Genomic DNA, 25,479 nt, shown 5'->3' with positions numbered 1-25,479 from the left:
TATAACTATGTATTAAAAAAAATACATGTCAAAATCTATTTTGTGGAGGTAGGCCCTTACAGAGTGGTGTGTCCAAATTCCTTTCAAATGTTGTCTTTCAGTCTAGAGAAACAAGTCCACTGCAGACAGTTCACATCTAAGCAAACTGCTGGCCCTAAAATAAATTTGTTTCACAGTCACATTTTATATAATGAAAAACAGCACACTTATAAAAGGCATATATCTGTTTGTTGTTCTTGTTCAGTCACTCTCATTTCCAACTCTTTGCAACCCCATTAACTGGAGCACACCAGGTCCCTGTCCTCTACTGTCTCCCAGAGTTTACTCAAATTCATGTCCACTGAATTGGTGATGCCATCCAACTGTCTTATCCGATATCTTCCCCTTCTTCTCCTGCCCTGTCTTTCCGAGCATCAGGGTCTTTTCCAATGAGTCGGTTCTTCGAGTTAGGTGTCCAGAGTTTTGGAGCTTCAACAACAGTCCTCCATTGAATATTCAGGGTTGATTTTTGTTAGGATTGACTGGTTTAATTTCCTTGCTGTCCAAGAGACTCTCAAGAGTCTTCTCCAACCACACAGTTCAAAAGCATCAGTTCTTTAGCTCTCAGCCTTCTTTTTTTTTAATATACATTTATTTATTTTAATTGGAGGCTAATTACTTTACAATATTGTAGTGGTTTTGCCATACATCAACATGAATCTACCACGGGTGTACATGTGTTCCCCATCCTGAACCCCCCTCCCACCTCCCTCCCCATACCACCCCTCTGGGTCATCCCAGCGTACCAGCCCCAAGCATCCTGTATCATGTATCGAACCTGGACTGGCGATTCTTTTCACATATGATAATATACATGTTTCAATGCCATTCTTTCAAATCATCCCACCTTCGCCTTCTCCCACAGAGTCCAAAAGACTGTTCTATACATCTGTGTCTCTTTTGCTATCTCGCATACAGGGTTTTTGTTACCGTCTTTCTAAATTCCATATATATGTGTTAGTATACTCTATTGGTGTTTTTCTTTCTGGCTTACTTCACTCTGTATAATAGGCTCCAGTTTCATCCACCTCATTAGAACTGATTCAAATGTATTCTTTTTAATGGCTGAGTAATACTCCATTGTGTATATGTACCACTGCTTTCTTATCCATTCATCTGCTGATGGACATCTAGGTTGCTTCCATGTCCTGGCTATTATAAACAGTGCTGTGATGAACATTGGGGTACATGTGTCTCTTTCAATTCTGGTTTCCTTGGTGTGTATGCCCAGCAGTGGGATTGCTGGGTCATAAGGCAGTTCTATTTCCAGTTTTTTAAGGAATCTCCACACTGTTCTCCATAGTGGCTGTACTAGTTTGCATTCCTACCAACAGTGTAAGAGGGTTCCCTTTTCTCCACACCCTCTCCAGCGTTTATTGCTTGTAGACTTTTGGATCGCAGCCATTCTGACTGGCATGAAATGGTACCTCAATGTGGTTTTGATTTGCATTTCTCTGATAATGAGTGAGTTGAGCATCTTTTCATGTGTTTGTTACTCATCTGTATGTCTTCTTTGGAGAAATGTCTGTTTAGTTCTTTGGCCCAGCTTTTGATTGGGTCATTTATTTTTCTGGAATTGAGCTGCAGGAATTGCTTGTATATTTTTGAGATTAGTTGTTTGTCAGTTGCTTCATTTGCTATTATTTTCTCCCCTTCTGAAGGCTGTCTTTTCACCTTGCTTATAGTTTCCTTTGTTGTACAGAAGCTTTTAATTTTAAATAGGTCCCATTTGTTTATTTTTGCTTTTATTTCCATTACTCTGGGAGGTGGCTCTTAGAGGATCCTGTTGTGATTTATGCCAGCCTTCTTTATAGTCCCAATTCTCACATCTATACATGACTACTGGGAACACCATAGCTTTGACTATACAGGCCTTTGTTGACAAAGTAATGTCTCTGCTTTTTGAAAATTAAATGAGTGCTCATGTACATGACACCAAATTTAGAGCTCAGAGTTCCCTGTACACTCCCCTGACCTCCCCTTCCTCTCTTCAGTCTGGAAATACATGCAGTCCAAATGCATATTACTTATTCTCTTGCTTTCACCTTACATGTTGTAAACATAAACAGTGTTATAATTTTAGCTCATTTAGTAGTATATATATTTATAGAGCCTGTCTTTTTCTGTGAAGCTTTTTTAAACTTGATACTGATGCATGCAGCTGCAGTGGGCTTCCCAGTTGGCTCAAATGGTAAAGAATCTGCTGCCAGTGCAGGAACCGCAGTTTTGATCCCTGAGTGGGGGAAGACCCCTGGAGGGGGAAATGGCAAACCACTCCAGTATTCTTGCCTGGGAAATCCCATGGACAGAGGAGCCTGGCAGGCTACTGTCCATGAGGTGCAAACAGTCGGACATGACTGAAACAACTGAGTATGCATATATACATTAACACAGCTGCTGTAGTTTCATTCTTCTGTTGTATAATATCCCTGTGCATCTTCCTCCAGTGAGTAAATTGGGCATTTCTCCAATGGAAGGTCATTTGGGCTGATTCCAGTTTATGCCATTAGGAGGGTTGCTGCTCAGGTTGTAAGCATCACTTCGTGCTTGTGGATGAGCATTATGTGCTAAACACTGGAACTGTGGGTCTTCAACTAGGCTCTTGTTCATTTTATGGGACATAACAAAGTGTCCTCCAATGTCTGATTCTGTGGCACTATGTGAAATATAATTTGTGCTATTACATCCCTTCCTGAACACTTGGTATGATGCAGAATGTTTACACTTTTTTTTTTTTTAATGTTTAGCATCTATCCTGGCATATTGGGACTGGAAGACTGTCAGAATAGTGATGTTATAACATCATCCTATTTCTGGTTACTAAGCAGAGCCCTTATTTTGGCCTCATTCCACACTTGCAGCACTGCTTTCAACCTGGAAAGTGACAACAAGTGAATCTGTTTGTAAATACCAAATTATCTGATGCTAGTACAGCCTGTTTCATTGAATATTCCCAAGTGAATGGACCACTGCCAGATGACAGCATAAATATTCTACACAAGAGCGAGTATAAATGTTTAGAGACACTGTCCTAATTAAGGATTGTAGTGAGTTCTTTGAAATTATCCTGCAAAATCCAATTTAATGTTTCTCTAACTGACTTATATTCTCACAGTGCTCTATTGTATTCTAACACAGCTGGATGTCTTAGAAAATTGAAATATTTTCTTCCCATCTGTATTAATACTTGTAAGTAGAATTTTTAAAAGATGAAAAGTGAGTGTTTCAGTCTGGCATGAAAAAAATAAAATTCTTATTTCAGTTGATCTTTTTCAATATTAAGTAGCTATTTTATTGCCATTTTAATGTAGAGAAACTGTGATAAATATGCTGCTAACATTTAAAGACTTTTCTATAATAAGTTATTCCAAAAAGTGTTTTGATCATATTCAAGAGACAGCTGATTGATCTTTGCAGTGTCTCTTTATTAATGCCTTATAACAGATCCACAGCACGTTATTAGAACCTGTTTCAAGCATAGAGAAGGTAAACAAAATTAAGTCTCCTATGACTAACTTAGAATCTGTGTTCTCCTTATTCAGGTTTCTTTAATCATTCATACATGTTCAGTTCAGTTCAGTTCAATCGCTCACTCGTGTCCGACTCTGCGACCCCATGAATCACAGCATGCCAGGCCTCCCTGTCCATCACCAACTACCGGAGTTCACTCAAACTCACGTCCATCGAGTTGGTGATGCCATCCAGCCATCTCATCCTCTATCATCCCCTTCTCCTCCTGCCCCCCCAATCCCTCCCAGCATCAGAGTCTTTTCCATTGACTCAGCTCTTCGCATGAGGTGGCCAAAGTACTGGAGTTTCAGCTTTAGCATCATTCCTTCCAAAGAACACCCAGGGCTGATCTCCTTTAGAATGGACTGGTTGGATCTCCTTGCAGTCCAAGGGACTCTCAAGAGTCTTCTCCAAAACCACGGTTCAAAAGCATCAATTCTTTGGCACACAGCTTTCTTCACAGTCCAACTCTCACATCCATACATGACCACTGGAGAAACCATAGCCTTGACTAGATGGACCTTTGTTGGCAAAGTAATGTCTCTGCTTTTCAATATGCTATCTAGGTTGGTCATAACTTTCCTTCCAAGGAGAAAGCATCTTTTAATTTCATGGCTGCAGTCACCATCTGCAGTGATTTTGGAACCCCAAAAGATAAAAGTCTGACCCTGTTTCCACTGTTTCCCCGTTTATTTCCCATGAAGTGATGGGACCAGATGCCATGATCTTCGTTTTCTGAATGTTGAGCTTTAAACCAACTTTTTCACTCTCCACTTTCACTTTCATCAAGAGGCTTTTTAGTTCCTCTTCACTTTCTGCCATAAGGGTGGTATCATCTGCGTATCTGAGGTTATTGATATTTCTCCTGGCAGTCTTGATTCCTGCCTGTGCTTCTTCCAGCCCAGCATTTCTCATGATGTACTCTGCATAGAAGTTGAATAAGCAGGGTGACAATATACAGCCTTGACGTACTCCTTTTCCTATTTGGAACCAGTCTGTTGTTCCATGTCCAGTTCTAACTCTTGCTTCCTGACCTGCATACAGGTTTCTCAAGAGGCAGGTCAGGTTGTCTGGTATTCTCATCTCTTTCAGAATTTTCCACAGTTTATTGTGATCCACAGAGTCAAAGGCTTTGGCATGGTCAATAAAGCAGAAATAGATGTTTTTCTGGAACTCTCTTGCTTTTTCCATGATCCAGCAGATGTTGGCAATTTGATCTCTGGTTCCTCTGCCTTTTCTAAAACCAGCTTGAACATCAGGGAGTTCACGGTTCACATATTGCTGAAGCCTGGCTTGGAGATGTTACCTCAATCAAAAACGCAACATCCATTTCTCATTGAGATTTGCCCTCCAGTAGGACTAGAACAATTGTGCAGCACTCAACCCGGAGTAAGCAGCAGAATGCCTCCTTCCTGATCTCTACCCTGAACTCCTTTCAGAGTGTGTTGAAGGTCATCAAGTACAGTAGCTAATGACCTAATCCTTACAGAACCACATGGCAAGTGACGATTTTTGGTTGGAATGTCCCTTTCATGATCATAAATTTGACCATGGTTTGGCAGGCATTTTATGACCATTTTGTCCCATGGTGCTAGGAATGCTTATTCCCAGGTGAAGTGATGATTTTTGTTGATAGACCATTCAATGGTCTATTCCTGTACTGGAAAAAAAAAAGTGAAAGTGTTAGTCACTCAGTGGTGACTCACTCTTTGTGACCCCATGGACTATAGCCCACCAGGTTCCTCTGTCCATGGAATTCTCCATGCAAGAATACTGAAGTGGTTAGCCATTCCCTTCTTCTGGGGATCATTCCAACCCAGGGATCAGTGCAGGTCTTCTGCATTGCCAGCAGATTCTATATAGTCTGAGTAACCTTAACCGTAGTGAAAAGTCTCTGGACCACCTGTCTTACTAGTCTCTCATGATCTAGAAAATGATTCCTTCTTGTTGCTTCTTCCTACATCCAGAGTTAAACTATTGCAATCATTGATCTCAAATAGGACTGTATACCTGATCAACCTCTTTAAGTCACCTGTTTATTATTATCATTGGTTTGGTCACACATTTGGTAATACCAAAAACAACGATCTTGAAAAACAGGCAGGATACAAGTAATATAGTGAGTTGTACTTGTAAGATCATACATAACAATTTAAGTCAAGAATTTCCACTAGGTTTGGACCACTGTATGCCAAGGTCATCTGATTTAGTCTCTTCTGTACCAACTCTTATCTTTAAAGGAAATTTTTTATTGGCCTTATTCATAAGGCACCCATCCCAGTTTCCTAGTGTAATTAGGCTGATTATTCTTAGTATTGGAGAAGGAAATGGCAACCCACTCTAGTGTTCTTGCCTGGAAAATACCATGGACGGAGGAGCCTGGTAGGCTGCAGTCCATGGGGTTGCCAAGAGTCAGACACGACTGAGCGACTTCACTTTCACTTTTCACTTTCATGCATTGGAGAAGGAAATGGCAACTCACTCCAGTGTTCTTGCTTGGAGAATCCCAGGGATGGGAGAGCCTGGTGGGCTGCCATCTATGGGGTCGCACAGAGTCGGACACGACTGAAGTGACTTAGCACATTCTTAGTATGGTTTAATTGTCCCCAACATAAAGAGGTCTTAAATGATCATAATCTGCTGTTAGCCATATTAATCCATCCCACAGCTGAGGGAGACTGTAATCTTCAGCTAAAATTTTGCTTGTTGCTTTGGTTAAGCTTGAGTAACTTTAGAAGAAAATTCATATATATGATTGTGATCAAATATTAGTGGGCTTCCCTGATAGCTCAATTGGTAAAGAATCTGCCTGCAATGCAGGAGACCTGGGTGCGATCCTTGGGTTATGAAGATCCCGTGGAGAAAGGAATGGCTACCCACTCCAGTGTTCTTGCCTGGAGAATTCCATGGACTGTATAGTCCATGGGGTCGCAAAGAGTCGGACACAACTGAGTGACTTTCACTTTCACTTGCTATCATGTATAAAAAGAATTTTAGTAAACAGCACTTCTCTGTCACTTCCTCTTTATTATAATCTGTATAACCTATTCACTTATTTCTTAAAATGTGTAGATTTGATTAAAAAGCACCTACTGAATCTATAATATATTTAATCATAGTCACCGAGTGGTTGGTACTGACAGTGTTTTATATGCCACTAGTGCAGCACATATTGTCTGTCTGCCATCTCAGTGGCCCTTGCACAGAAGATTTATATAATTTATACAGTGACTAGTACGCATGTTAGTAATAAGTATTCTGGGTGATATATTAATAGTTTCAAATTTAGAAACCATATTCTTCACCATGGCAGTCACACAATCAGCTGTGTGGAGATATGTGAAGGCAATGGTGGTATAGATTAGACCTACAGTTTTGAGCCTTGCCCCCATGAACTTGCCTCTGAGTGACCTTACATGGCTGTGATACATGGGATTATTAGAATTAGATGTTCCATTTGATGATTACATGGAAAAAGGTATTTCAGGTAGTTGATACCTGTACTTACTCAAAAAAGTTCATATATGCATTGTCTTCTAGGAATTTTATTTTAGAATTCTCATGCTCCTAATAAACACTTCTCTCAGTAGAAAAATTGTATCTATTTTCTGACACCTCTTTCCCTAACAGGTCCATTTTCTTATATCTAATATGTGTAATTTGTCCCCAATTTCATAACCTTTTCTAGATTTATGAAACTGTCATTCATTGCTGTTCTTTGATCTATTCTTCCTAAACTATCGAGTGATCTCCTTAAGATGTCAACTGGATCTTGTCACCTTCTCCCCAAAATGCTTCATGGATTTCCCATTATACTAAAAATATTATCTCACATCCTTCAGGAGCTGACCTCTGTCTTCGTCTACAAACTCCTTGCCCTGCATCATCCTGCTAACGTCCTCCCTGTGCTTCTCACTCCTGTCGTTCTTTCATTCCCTCAACCACCCAGAGTTCTTACCTCAAGCCCTTTGTCCATCTTCCTCCTTGTCCATTTTATGCCCAGCTTATTCTCATTCTTGAAGACATGCTGTGCATGATTACGTCTCACAGAGGCCTTCCTTGAGTTTTCAACTGAAATTAGGTTCCCTGCACTTAAACTTTTTAAAGTTTTTGTAGCTTTAACAAAAACTTACACTCTATACAGCACTCATCATAGCTGTTAACTGTGCCTATTTATAGGATAACTTGTCTCCCTAGAGAATAAATTATGCAAGTGCATGGGCTTTTGCTGTTTCATCCAAAACAACATCCTGAGAGCTTAGCACAGAGGCAACATACCTCAGAATGAATGCATCATTGCTTTCCTATTTCACCTTCAGATGGCCTCAAAAAATTCCTTTACTTTATCTGCAAAGAATAACTTTCTCCTATTTCTAGGACTTCTGTCTTCATAGTTCTTGGCACTGAAAAGATATCGATAGCATTTTGTTGTTGCTGTTGCAGTTGAGGTGAATATCTCTCTAAGTAGATTTTGAGGAAATAGGTATGGGGAAGCATCATTGTGTTCAGTGTAATACAGTGAGATGACTCAGCAAAATGTCAAGAAGCCCTTTGGGGAAAATCTCTCTTGACAAGGTGCTAAGAGACAAATATATCTCATAGAACTTGGAACAACTTGCTATTTCGTAGTTAGATAGGTTTCTCAGCAGAATTCTGCCTAAACACTGTCTGTATTTGCACTTACTTCAGGCCAAAGAGAAGAGCACTGTGTACCATATTAAGCACAGAAGGAAGTTGGAGATGAAGGAGCAATTCTGAGACATGGGCCAGAAGATAAGAATACAGTGAAAGGAGGAAATCAGAAGCATCACTGGCCATTAGAAATGCCCTCCGTACCAGAAATTTGCAGAAATACTTGGTAGAATATTGATCTACCTACAGAGGGTTGAAACCAATCTTAATTCTGAAAGAAATCACTTTTACTGCCTATGCCAATGGGCTTTAGGATGCTAAACTTAAAGAGAATCAAAAAGTTGACTCAAGATTTCAAGTATAATTCCTTAGAAATGATCTTCAGGCATTATATCAGGGTTATTGTCTAAGAATTATAACATTGGCATTTTTGACCCCAGGATATTCTATGTTTTCCTAAAACTACATGAAGAAAAAAATCTCTAAGAAGTCATTTTAACTTCTTGTTGTTTTATAATTTTGTATGTTCCAAGAAATCTTTGTCCAGTGTATGTTATAAGGTTTTTTTAAAATATATATATATATATATATATATACATATATTTGATAAGATAGTAGATATAATGAGAAAGGCAATATTTTGATGGGAACATTATCATTTCATTCTCAATTTAATATTTTACATGTAAAGACAATAGGAAAAAAGTTAGGTTATTTAGTCATGTAGGGTAAAATCCAGTTATTTAATGCTCTAATTTTTTTCTTTTTTAAAAATTCTTTTAATTTAATTAATTTTTTTTAATTTTTGGCTGTGCTGGGTCTTCATTGCTGTGCAGGCTTTTCTCTAGTTGTCACGAGCAGGGGCTGCTCTCTAGTTCTGGTGTGCAGGCTTCTCATTGCAGTGACTTTTCTTGTTGCAGAGCATGGGCTGGAGGTTGCCCCAGCTTCAGTAGTTGTGGCATGCAGGCTTAGTTGCTCTGTGGCATGTGGGATCTTTCCAGACCAGGGATCAAACCCATGTCTCCTGCATTGGCAGGTGTATTCTTTAACACTGAGCCACCAGGGAAGCCCTCTAAATTTTTCTCAATATTTCTCAGATGTGTTTTTTGTGCTCTTAAATTTATGAGAGATACATAACTACATTGCAGGAAATTAGATATACCGAGCAGTGTTCAGTTGAATTCAGTCGCTCAGTCGTGTCCAACTCTTTGCAACCCCATGAATCGCAGCACGCCAGGCCTCCCTGTCCATCACCAACTCCCGGAGTTCACTCAGACTCATGTCCATCGAGTCGGTAACGCCATCCAGCCATCTCATCCTCTGTCATCCCCTTCTCCTCCTGCCTCCAATCCCTCCCAGCATCAGAACCTTTTCCAGTGAGTCAACTCTTCGCGTAAGGTGGCCAAATATTGGAGTTTCAGCTTTAGCATCATTCCTTCCAAGGAACACCTAGGACTGATCTCCTTTAGAATGGACTACTTGGATCTCCTTGCAGTCCAAGGGACTCTCAAGAGTCTTCTCCAACCCCACAGTTCAAAAGCATTAATTCTTCGGTGCTCAGCTTTCTTCACAGTCCAACTGTCACATCTATACATGACCACTGGAAAAACCATAGCCTTGGCTAGATGGACCTTTGTTGGCAAAGTAATGTCTCTGCTTTTTAATATACTATCTAGGTTGGTCATAACTTTCCTTCCAAGGATTAAGTGTCTTTTAATTTCATGGCTGCAATCACCATCTGCAGTACATAAGGGTAAATCCTTCTTGTCTTTCAGAGTTTCTCCCCTGTTTGCTGTTTCTGAAAATAAGGGACAGCTTAAAGTAATGAATCAGAGAAGGCAGTGGCACCCCACTCCAGTACTCTTGCCTGGAAAATCCCATGGACGGAGGAGCCTGGTAGGCTGCAGTCCATGGGGTCGCTAAGTCGGACATAACTGAGCAACTTCACTTTCACTTTTCACTTTCATGCATTGGAGAAGGAAATGGCAACCCACTCCAGTGTTCTTGCCTGGAGAATCCCAGGGACGTGGGAGCCTGGTGGGCTGCCGTCTATGGGGTCGTACAGAGTCGGACACAACTGAAGCATATGCCAAAGAGACATATTCTGGGGTGGTAAACTCTGTTCTCCTACAATGTATACATGTGAGATGCTCAGGAAAACTAAGTAACTTCCTGAAATAGCTAAAGTCACTGCCTTAAATACCATCTGAAGACAGAAGATATTGAAGGTGGGGGAGACACTTAGGGGAGGTGATCAGGAAAAACACAGTAAACAAAGCTAAGGTTATCATGCAAATTTTAAGTTGGTACCTTCTCCATACGTAAGAGTTTACAGACATTCAGTCATCCTCCCATTCCTATTATAGAGAGGGAGACATAGCAAGTGGATATTTTCTTTATGAATGTAAATGTATGTGTCTTACCAAATGTTTTCAGAGCTTCTCCGGTGTCTGCTGTTCTTTAAATATGCTCAGCTCAAGATAAGCCTTATGCCCAAGAGGCAGACCTTGGGGTGGCATATTCTGTTCCCCTTCACCTAACAGCTGGGAGTATGTGAGTTTAATTTTAGTGTAGGTTGGTCTGTTCCTCTAGTATATTGGTGTCTGTCTGCATATATGGTCTGTTCTCTTGCAAAACTTCTAAGGAGCCATTTAAACTTGAATTTTCATGGGAATTCACAGGAAGTTATATTCCCTTCCAATGACCTAAGCTCTTATTTGTTTTACAAATAAGCAGAATTAATTTAGGCCAAAGAATCTTCTTCCCTAATATCCTAACTAGGAGAAAACAAAGGAATTTTCCTCTGAATTTGATTAACATTCAAGAGAGGAAGGAGGGGTAGGGATTGGGGGTGGGGAGTGGGAAGATAACAAAACACTATTCCCTGCTACTCACCTGCCCAGCTCCTTGCTTGCTTGTCCTGGGGCCTTTGATTGGGCAGATTTGGAAAAGAAGCATGGTAAATAATGAAACAGGATGGCTAGATTTGCTCTATATTGGAAACAGCAGAGAGTAAGTGGTGAACAGAAAGAATGGATTGGATGGCTTCACAAGTCATTTATCCACCTGGGATGTCAGAATGTTTGTCCAGCACAACATGGATGATCTGTGACCTGTGTTCTGTGTTCTAATAAACTAACACAGAAGAGATAATGTTTGTCTGAATGCTTCTGGATGATTTCTGCTGCAAAACTTGTAGCAAGGCTGCTAATCAAGAGGAAAATGCAGCTATATCTTGGTGATAAAAATTGCTTTCCAGTGACTGACTGTGTTCCTCAGTCTTCTGCAAGGGAAATCAAGAGTAAAGGATGGCCAAAGTTTCCTTCACACTGCTGCACACACAGAGAAAAGTTACTCAAATGGCCAAAACAAGGGTTAAAGTCATAGAAACAGATTCAACATGGAGTCAAAATGAACCCTTCCTCTTAACAAAAGCTGTACTTGAAATTCTGAATTTGGATCTTTCCTAGGCTAGCAATATGCCCTGTGTCCTCTCTTGTGATGCTGGCCCATGGTTTCCAGGCAATCACAAGATTGTTAGGGGAAGCATACTGACTGAAACTGCCCACCCTGGCCAGGCTCTCTAGTAACCATTTGCATGAGTTGTTTTATGACAGGAGGTCCTGATAAGGAACATGGAAATAATAAGCCATCGCCAACCAGAAGAGTTTGGGAAAGGTCAAAAGGAGACACCATGTGTCCATCTACCTCGCAGAATCCCTCTCGCTAGCATGCATCTTGGCTGAGTGATGCGTGCACCACTAGAAAGGACTCTGAGTCAGAATGATTGACCAAAGACAACCCGGAAACTAACTCCATCAACACAAAACCTGAGACTGCGAGCCATGTGGCAGAGCAGTTCTCCTGGGTTCGCTTACCCTGCTGCTCTCTGCCCACGTGCCCTCTTCCAATAAAGTCGCTTGCTTTGTCAGCACGTGTCTCCTCGGACAATTCTTTTCTGAGTGTTAGACAGGAGCCCACTCTTTGGGCCCTGGAGGGGGCCCCCCTTCCTACAACAGGATCATGAAGGTAAACAACCAATGCACTTAAAGCACCCAGTCCCTGCACAAACATTCTGTTTTTCACTTTCAGTTTAGTGTTCAGTAAATATCATGAGATATTTAACACTTTTGTATAAACAGGCCTTGTGTTAGAGTATTTTCCCCAACCGTAGGCTACGTGGGTGTTCTGATTGCATTTAAGGAAGCCTACACTAAGCTATGATGCTTATTTTGATAGTCAGGTATTTAGCATACATTTTTTATTTAGAGTATTTTCAATTCATGAAGGATTTATTGGGATGGAACCCCATGACAAATTGAGGAAGATCTGTGCATAAAATGTATTTCCCTGTTTCATCTGAATATAGTACACATTCATGAATTTAGCCACTGTCCCTAAAAAAACTGCAGATGAAAGGCAGGAGGGAGAAGAGGTATAGTTTCCTCTGTGTGGAAGGGCAGAGTGTGTCAGTTATTCAGTGACTTTCTCCTTTGGGGAATACATGGCATGGAGAACTCAGGTAGGCTAAGGACCCTCACTGTTGCCAAGATAAAGATGTTATTTCAGACATAGGAAGGCAAATGTTTTCCTCTTGGAGGTAGCTGTGTCCTGATGTTTCCCTTCTGTACCGGTCTGCAATGTTCTTAACCTCATTCACTGTCTTTGGCGTGCAAGTTTGGGGAGATGAAATGGCACAAGTCCTTACGCCCAGTATAGGTAGAAGAGGCTCAGGACAGGACAGGGCGACACGTGTGCTGCTCCCAGAGTAGCTCTTCCATCTCACAGCTGACCTACAATCACCCATGGTGCTGCGGGTTCTTTTATTCTCATCTAGAGTGTTTCTTAATGTGATGAAGTTTTCTATTATAAACTCTGACAAAGATGAAAGGCCATTCAATAAGGAAAGATATTCTTTTCAGCAAATGCTGTTGGAACAATCACCATATTAATACATCTTCAAAAAATAAAAAATGGAAAACCTTACCTCATTCCTTTTAGTACAGAAAAATTAACTGAGCATATATAAAGCAAATAAAAATGAAACTGTGAAAGTTCCCAAGAAAATGTAGGAGACAGTCTCTGAGACTTTGGGTGAGAGAAGTTCTGTGGCCTGTTAGGAATGGATCAACACAGCAGAAAGTGAGTGAGCAGGTAAAGCTTCACCTGTATTGACACTAAAGTTATTAGTTGATGCATCAGTAACAGTCTCCGATTCACCTTTTAAGTTTTAAAACAGGGATCCAGGAATCTCTTCAGGGCCGCAGGCACCATCCACATGCAGCTCAGGATCTCCAGAGAGGGAGGGAGAAGGTAATCCATGGGAGCGTGGAAAACACAAAATCCATCTTGCCTTCATAAACAAACTAGGTAAGAGGGTAGGGTGGGCCATCTGAGCCCCTAGTGTATTTGGGTACCTGTGCCTGGTAAAATGATATAGATAAAAATCCTAGCGCATGCGCATATGTGCTCAGTTGCTTCAGGTGTGTAGGACTCTTTGCGACCCAGTGGACTAATTTGTGACCAGTGAATATGATGGAACCAACCTCTAACAAATCCCCACACAGCACCCAAGTGAGCATGAACTGCATGACTCCTTACCCCCAGGAGGGATCAGGGGTCAGGTCTCTCCTCATCACAGTTTCTGAAAGTGGTCCTTATGGATCCTTAAGGATCTGCAGTGGCAGAATTTAGATGAAATTTCCATCTCGAGAGGAGGAAAATGCCACATGTGGTTGGAATTTTCTCCATCTCCGATGACAAGTGAAATTCATTTCCAGGCAAGTTTTAGTGTCAGTACATTAATTTGAAAGGCGGACCAGAAAATTATCTGTCAGAAACTTGGTCGTACAACTCATACTTAAAATCTGTCTAAAATTAATACCAGATCATTCTAGGCTTCAGTGACACATACTGCTCTAGGACTTTTGTTACCACTGCACCTAACAGTTCTATGCCTGCTGTCACTCCCGATTAAGTGCTGCACATTTGTTCTAGTCCTACTTGAGGGCAAATCTGAATGAGAAATGGAAGATGTGTTTTAAATTGAGGTAACATGTATGAATGATTTAAGAAACTTGAATAATGAGAACACAGATAGTAAGAGATTCATAGGAGCCTTAATTTTTTTTTGTCTACCTTCTCCATGTTTAAAGCATGTTCTAATAATGTGCTGTGGACCTGTTCTAAAGCATTTATTAACAGACCCTACAGGGATGTCCCTGGTGATCCAGTGGATAAGACTCTGCACTCCCAGTATAGGGGGCCCAGGTTCAATCCCTGGTCAAGGAACTAGATTCCACATGCTGCAACTGAAGATATTGAATGTTGCAACTAAGACCCGCACAGCCAAATCAATAAATTAAAAAAAAAAAGGAAAAGGAATAGGGCACTGCAAAGATCATTCACATGTCTCTTGAATGGGATAAATACACTTTTGAAATAAATCATTGTAGAAGAGGCCTTAACTGTTAGTAGCATATTTATCAACCTTTCTTTACATATAAGTGGCAAAAAAAGTTATTTCATATTGAAAAGACTCAACTGAAACATTTGTATTTTTCCAGACGAGACTGAAACACATTTTCTTCTTTTAACATTCTCCTTACAAGTATTACTATAGGTGAGAAGAACATGTTTGAATTTTATGAGACACCCAGCTGTTTTAATACAATTGAGCTCTGTGAGAATGTAAATCAGGAAGAAAAAAACTTAAAAATAAATTGTGCAGGATAATATTAAAGCACTCTCTACAATCTTTGACCAGGACAGTGTCACTAAATACTTATTCCTGCTTTTGAATAGTGTATTTATGCTGTCTTCTGGCAGCGGTCCCTTCAGGGAGGAATATTCAGTGTAACATGCTGTACGTTGTTGTTCAGTCACTAAATTGCATCTGACTCTGCAACCCCATGGCCTGTAGCCCTCCAGGCTCCTCGGTCCATGGGATTTTCCAGGCAGGAATACTGGAGTGGGTTGCCCATGCCTTTCTCCAGGGGATCTTCTCGATCCAGGGATCAAACCTGTGTCACCTGCTTGGCAGGCGGATTCTTTACCACTGAGTTACCAGGGAACCCCAGTAGGCTGTACTAGCCTCAGATTATTTCGTATTTCCACACAGACTCACTCTCTGTCACTTTCTAGGCTGAAAGCTGTGCTGCTGTACATATGGAATGAGTCCAAAATTTTAACGGCTCTGCTGAGTAAACAGAAATAGAATGATGTTACAACATCACTGTTCTGACAGTCTGCTGGTTTCAGTATGCCAGGCTATATGCTAAACATTCACAGAAAACTGTAAAAATTAAACATTTGGAAATACCAAGTGTTCATGAAGGACTGGAATAACTCATACTCAACTTCACACAGCATCGGGGAAAAACAGTTTGATATGTTCAATAAAATAAACAAGAGCCTAGTTGACCCACAGTTCCAGTATTTTGCATGTAATGCTCACACACAAGCACTAAACCATGCTTACAGAATGTCCTGAGCAGCATTGTTCCTAAAGGCAAAAACTAGAATCAGCCCAAGTGGGCTTCCATGGGAGAAAGGACTAATTTATTCATTGGAAGAAGATGCACTGGGATCTTATACAACAGAAAAGCAGTACAGCAGCTGCATGCATCAGTATGAAGTTCAAAAAACAGGCACAGAGAAAAATATGCTATAGGAGTATTATATTCATATACTACTAAATGAGCTAAAATGAAAAACAGATAATTTATGTGTTAAACATATAGAGTGAGAGCAAGAGAATAAGTAATATGCATTTGCACCCTGAGTAATTCTAGACTGATTAGAGGAAGGGGAGGTCAGGCAGGAGTGTTCAGGTGACTCTGAGGTACTGATAATTTGTTATTGTTCCCTCGTGTCCCATTCTTGTGACCCCATGGATTGCAGCATGCCAGGCTTCCCTGTCCTTCGTCATCTCTTGGAGTCTGCTCAAACTCATGTCCATTGACTCAGTGATGCCATCCAACCATCTCATCCTCTGTTGTTCCCTTCTCCTCCTGCCCTCAGTCTTTCCTGGCATCCGGGTCTTTTCAAATGAGTCAGCTCTTCGCATCAGGTGGCCACAGTATTGGAGTTTCAGCTTCAACATCAGTCCTTCCAATGAACCCCCAGGACTGATCTTTAGGATGGACTGGTTGCATCTCCTTGCAGTCCAAGGGACTCTCAAGAGTCTTCTCCAGCACCATAGTTCAAAAGCATCAATTCTTCGGTGCTTAGCCTTCTTTATGGTACAGCTCCCACATCTATACATTACTATTGGAAAAACCATTTTTGACTATACAGACCTCTATTGGCAAAGTAATGTCTTTGCTTTCTAATACACTGTCTAGGTTTGTTATAGCTTTTCTTCCAAGGAGGAAGCGTCTTTTAATTTCATGGTTGCAGTCACCATCTGCAGTGATTTTGGAGCCCCCCAAAATAAAATAAAAATAAAGTCTCTCACTGTTTCCATTGTTTCCCCATCTACTTGCCATGAAGTGATGGGACTGGATGCCATGATCTTCACTTTTTGAATATTGAGGATTTAGCCAGCTGTTTCACTCTCTTCTTTCACAGTCATCAAGAGGCTGTTTAGTTCCTCTTTGCTTTCTGACATAAGGGTGGTGTCATTTGCATATCTGAGGGTATATTCTGTTCTAAATTAGGTGCCAAACACGCAAACCCTCATTGAATTATCATTGTTTATACTGATATATGCCTTTCATAAGTGTGCTGTTTTTCACATTAAAAAATGTGATTGTGAAACTATTTTAGGGTTAGCAATTTGCTCGGATGTGAACTCTATCTGACATGGACTTGCTTCTCTAGAGTGGAGGACATCATTTCCAATATTGAAGTTGATTTGGGCCTATCACTGTATAAGGGCCTACCTCCACAAAATAAGTTTTGACATACAAGATTTCTTTTTAATATGTTGTTGTATTTGATCTGCTAATATTTGTTGGGGATTTTTGCCTGTATGTTCATGAGAGATGTTAGTCTGTTGTTTTCTTGTAATGTCCTTGTTTGATTTTGGCATTAGAATACTGCTGCCCTCATAACATGAGTTAGGAAGTATTCCCTCAGCTTCTGTCTTCTCGAATAGAATGTAGAAACATTGATACAATCTGTTCTTAAAAACCTGGTAGAACTCATCCCATTTAGAATTCTGGCAGAATTCTGAACTCATTTAGACCTGGGGCATTCTGTCTTGAAAGGTGATTAACTATTGGTCCTTTTTTCCTGAGTAGATATTGGCCTATTCAGATTATCTGTTTGATCATTTTTAATTAGAAAATAAACTCAGGATACTAAGGAGTCACCCTGGGTATAGCCTCCATCTAGATTTCTTTTGAATTATTTGTAAATGTTAACATTGCTCTTCTCACTTGTAGTTTGATGATGTTTCCTCTCACCTTTATGGAATCACAACAAAGTACACAACTCAGTTTTCATATGAGCTACTCTCTCTTATACTGTTTGTATTGCTTTAACTGGAAATTAAATTGTCCAGCTATCTGAACTTGTCAAGTAGTGTTAGGAATATCGTAAAGAACACGGGTTATTCTTGGTGTACACATTCATCTCCCCATGAGAGAAGACCTACAGCAGAGCAGCCCAACAGCCCTGAATCTTGAGTGTGCCCTTCAGATCACCTGACTCCATGTACAGAGACAGTAAAGTGCACCTGTTAATTAGGTGAACTGGTTGAGTAGACCTCGGTTTGTTAAATGAGCTCATGACACATTAGATACCATAGGAACTGTTTCATTGCAAAAGAAATCTGCTTAGAAAGCATAGGTGGCCTGATATTTATGATCTCTCCATCTCCCAAGACTTCCCTCATCTTCTCGTACAATAGTGAGTATAACTGGACATAGGGAAGAGCTGTCCTCAATAAGGGCATCCCTTCAGGTTCCTTGAGATCAGTTGAGTAAAAAGGAGAGGAAACTACATTCATAGTGCATTTCAAGACCTCTGCATGTATTACATAACACAGAGCTCTATCTACACCATACATGTCTTAGGTACTTATTTTAATCCTTGCAAATTAAAAAGCTCCTTCTGTAAAGCAAGATTATTTTTATCACACCACAGATGGCCCAGACAAATGATATTTTTCCACTAATTATAATAAAATACAGTTTAAAAAATCCTGCAAGCCAGATGTCTTCAGTCAACCCTGGTGAATATAGTAGTCTTATACATGTTTTTATTATTATTATTGAGATCATGCTCTACAAAATGTGAGCCTGGTGTGTGTGTGTGTTTTTATAAAAATTGTGACATCTTAAAGGTTAAGTCTCAAGGTGGAGAGAAAAGAATTCCTAATGGCAGAGGAAGAAAAATATTAAAGGAAGTATGTGTCTGTTTTCGGAAAATGTGAGTCACTGCTTTCTTACTCCCAAAACAGTTTGTAATTGGCTTATGTAGGTGACTGTGTATGAGAGAAACAAACAAAAAGTGAGAGGAAAGCAATCTTTAAATAAGAAGAAGTAATCATGTCTACTTTGTATCAAAATTCCTTTTTTTTTTCCTGTTGTTTAACTCTTCCTCCCTCTCTATTTTATAGAGGGGCTTAGAAATAAACATTGAATAAATGAAATTAGAAAAGACCACAAACTTAAAATATAAATGACTGCAGAATTGGGAAGCATGGAATAGTTTAAAGTATTTTATAAATTATTTTAAAGGAAACCTTTTATCCATCTATTTTTTCTTACAATATTTTATACTGAACTCGGAAAATTGAGCAGTGAAAACTCAACTTGGTTTTTCTCTATGTGCATTTTGCTTCTCTTTCTTAAAATGGAGCCTATCCTTAACAAAAAACAAAATTAAATGGATATTCCAGTACAGCCATGAGTATTAGTGCTACACATCAGGTCAATTTATGGCAGTCGATTTGGCTCCCTCGGAAGCACACACAACATCTTAAATCTATGACCGAATGAGTTTTCCAAGACTGAAAAAAGTAATAGTGAATTGGGAATAAACCCAAAGTGTTTAAAAATTATTTCAGTAGATAGTGAAAAGAAGGATATATTGAGGGAATATACATATTTGAATGTGTTCATGGTTTACTTCACCCTTTTGCTTTATTAAAATTCCTGACATTTTGTCAAATAATGTTAATGAATTATAAGAAATTCCACTTTCTGCCTTTTTAACTCAAGGCTAATGGTAAAAATAAACAAACAAAGACAGACTCTGGTGTCCATCACCCTCATTTGATGCCAGCTATGAACAGTTGCTTCCTATTGGGTTATCCCCTTGTCTTTCAGTCTTAACCATCATCCCTAATAATCAGTGATGCTTATTTTTCTTTTGTTTTTTACATGACCTATCAACTGTTCATATAAATTGAGCCAGTATAACTTCAGAAAAATACTGGAGTATAGTTAATTTACAATGTTGTGTTCAAGTGTATTGTATAAGTTTTATAAAGCAAGATTTGCTTCTATTTTAATCCTCTCTTGTTGTTCAGTCAGTGAGTCATGTCCCACTCTTTGCAACCTCGTGAACTGCAGCACTCCAGGCTTCCCTGTCTTTTACTATCTCCCAGATTCTCTCTGCCTTGTGCAGTTATCTGGATTCCATTCAGAATAGCTCCATAAATGGATTGCAGAGGTGGAATCTGCCCTCATTTTTGGCATTCACTGAGGCAACTTATATGCAGGCAGAACTGCAGATCATCTATTCCAACTTCACCAGCTTACTCTATGTAACTCCATGAATGAGATTTTCCCACACTCCTCACATCACCATTCTGGAAGTCCAGCCTCCCTCAGAATCTTAAGAGTGGGTACTGGAGGTGCCCTTGAAAAGACATGATTATTTTCATCTATCAGTTAACCCATCACACATATATGAGAGTCAGGGAAAATAAGAGTTCTGAGAAATAGGAGCATAATAATAATAATAATACGTGGTTGAGAGCCACAAAGTCTAGAATACACTGATGCTACCTGAAACAAACAAAGCTGACTCACCATTGCCAACTGAACCAAGTCAGTGGCAAATAGAGCCTGCTGTTAAGTTGACATGAACACCTTTCTCCTGGTCACCAGGTGATGTGATGAAGAGTAGGGTACACAGCAGTGAATTTTTACTGTCTTAGAAACTGTTTTGGTATGGCTACTTTTAGTAGAAGTTGAGCCTGGAGAGACCTGAGGAGATTCTGTAGGTCAGTGCTTCTCAAACTTCACCTTGTACCTGAATCACTAGGGATTCCATTCAAGTACAGATTCTGATTCACTTGGTCTGGGGTCTGGCTAGGAATCTGCATTTCTAGCAAACTCCCAAATGAAGCCAGTATTCTTAGTGTCAGGGAGCTCACTTTGAGTAGCAAGAATTTAGAGCCCTCAGCACGGAATCCACTGGATGAGCAGATGGAGAGATGAGGAAGGGATGGGACTGTGAGAAGAGAGGACAGGTATGGATCCTGTTGAGACAAGCAAGATGTGGAAGACTTTCCTCCTTATCATGTAGAATCCCTTCCTCTCGACTTGTCAAGTTGTTGAGATTGTTGTTCAGTTGCTAAGGCATGTCCAACTCGGCAACCCTGTGGCCTGCAGCAGGCCAGGCTTCCCTGTCCTTCACTATCTCCCGGAGTTTGCTCAAACTCATATCCATTGAGTCAGTAACACAATCCAACCATCTCATCCTCTGTTGCCCCCTTTTCTTCTTGCCCTCAGTCTTTCCCAGCATCAGGGTCTTTTCCAGGGAGTCAGCTCTTCACATCAGGTAGCCAAAATATTGGAGCTTCAGCATCAGTCCTTCCAGTGAATATTTGGGACTGATTTTCTTTTGGATTGACTGGTTTGATCTCTTTGCTGTCCAGGGGACTATCAAGAATCTTCTCCTGTACCACAGTTCGAAAGCATCAATTCTTCAGCACTCAGCCTTGTTTTTGGTTCAACTCTCACATCCATACCTGACTACTGGAAAGACCATAACTTTGACTATACAGACCTGTACAACAGAGCAGCCACACAGCGCTGCCTCACATAAGCTGCTTCCTGTACACAGATAGTGGGGAGCACTTGTTAATTAGGTGAACTGGTTCAGTAGGCCTAGGTTGGTTAAATGAGCTCATAATACATTAGATACCATATAAACTACTTCAGTATCAAAGAAATCTAACTAGAAAGCATAGGTGGCCTGACCTTTGTGATCTCTCACTTAATAACCCAGGACTGTTTGTTTCCTTATCCAATAGTTAGTTTATCCAGTCCTTTTAGTCCAGCACTCTCAAGAAAATGTTGGCTCCCTTATGTTTATTTTAAATTCTGTTATCTCACCTTGTTACTCAACCACCCTGGGGTTCACTCCCCCAAAACACAAAGAAACCAATCTACTGGCACTGGTTGTATAAGGGAAAGTACAGCCTTTGTTGCAGGCCAGGCAAGGAGAACCAGCAGCTCATGCTAAGAAGACCCCGGGTCTCCAGTTGCTTTCACCAGAAGGTTTTTAACAACAGTGTGAGGCAAAGGGTCTCAGGGTGCATGATCACCTTGTGTTCAATTCTCTGATCTGTTAATGGCGAGATAACAGGGTGATGTTTTCAGTAATCTCAGTCATACACCTTCTGGTTTCAGCAGGTCTGGGTTATACTTTTTTGTGGCTAGCATGTAGTTAACTCTTTCTACATGGTGGGGTTTTGGTAACTGCAATGCCACTAAAGGATATATCTCAGAATATTATATAAAGCCCTTGAGAAAAAACTGAAGGTGTTTTAATGGCTAAACCATTATTTGTTCTTGGCTGTTTTCATTTGTTTCTGTATATTCTCGTTTCTCTGATTAAATTTGCTGTAAGCTTTCTTAAAATAAGAGGTGGGAGGGGCACACCAGGCTCTAGCCCAGAAATGCCCCTCAGAGCAGTGCTTGATTTTCACATGAGCTTCAATTTCAGTTTTCTGGCTGCCTGCAAGGCATTTCCACCTGCACATCTAATAGGCGTCTGAGACTTCCATGACATGCCTTCCCACATCCTTTTCATCTCCCCACTAATGTCCCCAGATTAATTAATAGCAACACTTTCAATCCAGGTAATCAAGTGAAAAAACTAGAATGGAGATTATTTCCCACCATTTCCCATTTTTCTCCTCTATCCCTTAAGCAAATCATGTCTCCTTGTCCAAAATCCATTTGGAACATGCGAAGGTCTCTTCATTTCCTCAGCGACCACTCTATTTCCAGCCACCACTGTCTCTCTGCCCTGCTGCTATGTCTCCTAACTTGTCTCCCAGCCTCAACTCACCCTCACTCACCTACTTTCTTTAAAGGAGCCGAAATCACTGGCTTAACATTCTGGGAGTCTATTTTATTTTTTATTCAGAAACAAAAATTGGACCTTAGCCTTGACCACATATTTTTCAGCCCTTCTCCTGAGGTAGTTTGAGTTTTCTTGTATGATTACTTTAATGGAAGAAAGGGTACAATGGAAGGGGGAAAAATATGTGTGTGTGTGTGTGTGTGTGTGTGTGTGTGAGAGAGAGAGAGAGAGAGAGAGAGAGAGAGAGTTGGACCATAAAAATTGCTGAGTGCCAAAGAATTGATGCTTTCAAACTGTGGTGCTGGAGAAGACTCTTGACAGTCCTTGGACTGCAAGACGATCAAACCAGTCAATCCTAAAGGCAATCAACACTGAATATTCAATGGAAGGACTGAAGCTGAAGCTCCAATACTTTGACCACTTGATTCAGAGAGCCAACTCATTAGAAACGACTCTGATGCTTGGAAAGATTGAAGACAGGAGGAGAAGGGGATGACAGAGGAAGAGATTGTTAGCATCACCAACTCAGTGGACATGAAGTTGAGCAAACTCTGGGAGATGGTGAAGGACAGGGAAGCCTGGTGTGCTGCAGTCTGTGGAGTTACAAAGTTGGACATAACTTACAGACTGAACAACAACATATATGATGGATGTTTTTGAAGGGCAATATGCATGACTAGCATGGTGAGCTAGGATGTCACTCCAGTGTCTATAGGAAAGTCAGCCTATGGCTTAGTTACCAGTATCATTGTTGTCCAATGATATGACGGACCCTGCCATAGCTGTTTAGGACCCAGGGTGCTACTCAGAAGCAACAAACTTTAACATTTGCATAATCTATTGAGCTATAAATTTTCAGGTAAGGTTGAAGACTCCCTTATTTTACTCCCTGTCCAATCTCATTCTTCACTTCTCCCTAAAAGACAACCAGTATTTTGAATGCTGTACTGCTGCTGCTGCTGCTGCTAAGTCACTTCAGTCGTGTCCGACTCTGTGCAACCCCATAAATGGCAGCCCACCAGGCTCCCCCGTCCCTGGCATACTCCAGGAAAGAACACTGGAGTGGGTTGCCATTTCCTTCTCCAATGCATGAAAGTGAAAAGTCAAAGTGAAGTTGCTCAGTCGTGTCCAACTCTTAGTGACCCCATGGACTGCAGCCTACTAGGCTCCTCCATCCATGGGATTTGCCAGGCAAGAGTACTGGAGTGGGGTGCCATTGCCTAGTTTATATATTTATGTATATCATTTTACCATGTACCCACATAGACTAGGGCCTCAGACGGCCCACCCCACCCTCTCCACCTACTTTGTTCATGGGGGTCCTGTGTTTTCCAGGATCTCAGAAACCCCTTCTCCATCCCTCTGCAGAGATCCTGAGCTGTATATGGACCAGACCTGGGTAGCTGAGAAAGACTCCTGGATACCTGTTTTAAAGTTCAAAAGATGAGAGAGTTGCACACAAGAATCAAACAGAGACCTTTATTGAGGAACCAAATAACTTTATGTGAAGAACTGGTAAAACTGCAAGGAAAAACTTAGGTGAACTTTTTCTGCAAGGGAAACACTGGTCTGCATGGCAGGCAGGGTGACCTTGGGCAGTCACCCAGAACTCATGGGAAAGTCCAGTACAGGCTCAGTCCTTGTCACAGGCGCCCAGGGTGAGCTTGTCAAAGATGTACTCTGCCAGGCAGCCTTCTGGCGTCCCCATCTTGTGCATGTTGGTGAGATGGTCCCCCAGCTCCTTGATGGACTCGAGCTGCTGGTCCAAGTGGCGCGTCTCCAGGAAGTGGCACAGGTGGGCATCACTGCTCTCTGTGGCCAGGTGGTGCAGGTCGAGCAGGCTCTGGCTGACACTCTTCTCCAGGTGCAGGGCGTCCTGCGTGGCTTGGAGGCCCCTCTCCTGCTCTTGGGTCTCGGACATCCTGATGTCCAGGAAGGAGATGCGGCCTCCACGCTGGTTCTGCAGGAACATCAGGCTCTCGGCCATCTCGCTGTGCTCCTGGGAGTGGAGCAGGAAGAAGCGGGAGAAGTGCTGCAGGGCCATGTCCTGGTGGTGGTGCAGGGAGCAGGCCCTGGCCTGGCACTGGAAGGAGGCGTGGAGCTCTAGGGTGGCACGGCTGTTGACCATGGCCTCGCACTCGGGGCGGTAGTGGTAGCGCACCTGCGAGGCCGCTGCGGGCAACATGGCAGGCAGCAGCAAGACCATCCGGAAGGTGTCTCAGATGAGGGAGGTGAGGCGGGGGCAGCAGCGGGTGCAGAGGTGCTGGCCGCCTTCTCAGAGCCTTCTCACTGTGACCCATGATGGCAGCCAGAGGTGGGATCTGGGCCCCGGGGCAGGTGGCTGGGTACGGGCTCTGGGATGGACAGGAAATGGTGACCGTTAGTGCAGGGTGAGCACCTGGGCTTTGGGTCCCTTAAGGAAGAGGTCACCAGGTAGGCGGGGCCGGTGGGCAGGGCAAGAGCGCTGAGTCCAAGTTCCATCAAAGCCTGGGTGAGGCAGGAATGCTTTGACCTGAGCACCTGATGCCTAAATTTTTGCATTACTAATAATTTGAAAGAACTTTTTCTTGTTCTCTAATTCAGCATCCTCCAACATTTTTGACACTAGGGACTGGTTTCCTGGAGGACAATTTTTCCATTAGACGGGTAGTATGTTTCAGGATTATTCTCCTAAGGAGAGCACAACCTCTATCCTTCAGGTGCACAGTTCACAGTAGGGTCTGTTCTCCTATAAGAATCTAATGCCACTGCTGATGTGACAGGAGGTAGCACCCACGTGATAATATGAACAGTCGAGAGCGAGTGTCAATACAGGTGAGGCTTTATGTGCCCACCACTCACTTGCTGCTGTGTGGAGCCATTCCCAACAGGGTGTTGGGGAGACCTGCTCTGATTGTTTCCTTCTATAGTATGTTTCCTTATTTGAAGGTTTAATGGTATTCTCTTCAGTTTTATATATCTGTGAGTTTTCCTCCAGAAATAGTTTGTTTTATTCATCATGATCTTCTCTTTTACTTGCATATC

At 41.4% G+C, this 25,479-nt stretch overlaps 1 pseudogene; it reads right to left on the bottom strand.

The window, feature by feature from the left end:
• Window positions 1-24,088: 24,088 nt before the first annotated feature.
• Window positions 24,089-24,640, bottom strand: LOC138071834 (ferritin heavy chain pseudogene; annotated as a pseudogene).
• Window positions 24,641-25,479: the final 839 nt, after the last annotated feature.

This window comes from Capricornis sumatraensis, chromosome X (genome assembly GCF_032405125.1).
Source record: "Capricornis sumatraensis isolate serow.1 chromosome X, serow.2, whole genome shotgun sequence".
Lineage (NCBI taxonomy): Eukaryota > Metazoa > Chordata > Mammalia > Artiodactyla > Bovidae > Capricornis > Capricornis sumatraensis.
The sequence above is the reverse complement of the archived record's forward strand: the minus strand, read 5'-3'. Positions and strand labels throughout refer to the sequence as shown.